Raw genomic sequence first — 772 nt, forward strand, 5'->3', positions numbered from 1 at the left:
TCGAGGAGGTCGGCGTCATCGGGCTGCAGCTGGCGATCAAATCTGAAAAAATGCTAAGTGTTTGCTTATATAGAAAAGGCTTTGGTCCCGGTTCGTGGCACAAACCGGGACTAATACCCCCCTTTAGTCCCGGTTGGTGCCACCAAGCGGCGGCCTTTGGTCCCGGTTGGTGGCACCAACCGGGACTAAAGGGGGCATTGGTCCCGGTTCGTGGCTCTGCTGCCCCCCGCCCAAAGTTTAGTCTCACCTCGCTAGTTGAGAGGGAGCCGCACCTGTTTATAAGGTGCAGTGCGGCTTCCCTCTCGAGCTCCTCTCTAAAGCAGGCTTTCGGGCCTAATTCTGCAATTTGTGCCTGTGGGCCTATTGGGCCTTCCGCGGGCCTGAATCCTGGCCCATGGTAGGGTTTCTAGTCGTATTTAGGCCGTGGGGGCCCAGTAGATGGCACTTTTTTTTGCTTTATTTTTTATTTCCTTTTGCTTTTAGTTTTAGAAAAAATATAAACTTTCTGTTAGTGCCATTATTTTTAAAATTTGAAAACACTTTTTTTGTTTTCTTTGTTGCTTTATTTATTTTATTTTGTTTCTACTTACAACAAAATACTTATTGTTGCTATTTTTATTTTTTTTTCAAGGTTTTTTGTTTTGTTTTCTGCATTATTTATTTTCTTTTGGCTTTTTGCTTTATTTTTTAATTAATTTTGCTTTTAGGTCAGCAAAATTATAAACTTTCTGTTAGTGATTTTAGTTTTAGAAAAAATATAAACTTTCTGTTA

Source organism: Triticum dicoccoides, chromosome 7B (genome assembly GCF_002162155.2).
Source record: "Triticum dicoccoides isolate Atlit2015 ecotype Zavitan chromosome 7B, WEW_v2.0, whole genome shotgun sequence".
Lineage (NCBI taxonomy): Eukaryota > Viridiplantae > Streptophyta > Magnoliopsida > Poales > Poaceae > Triticum > Triticum dicoccoides.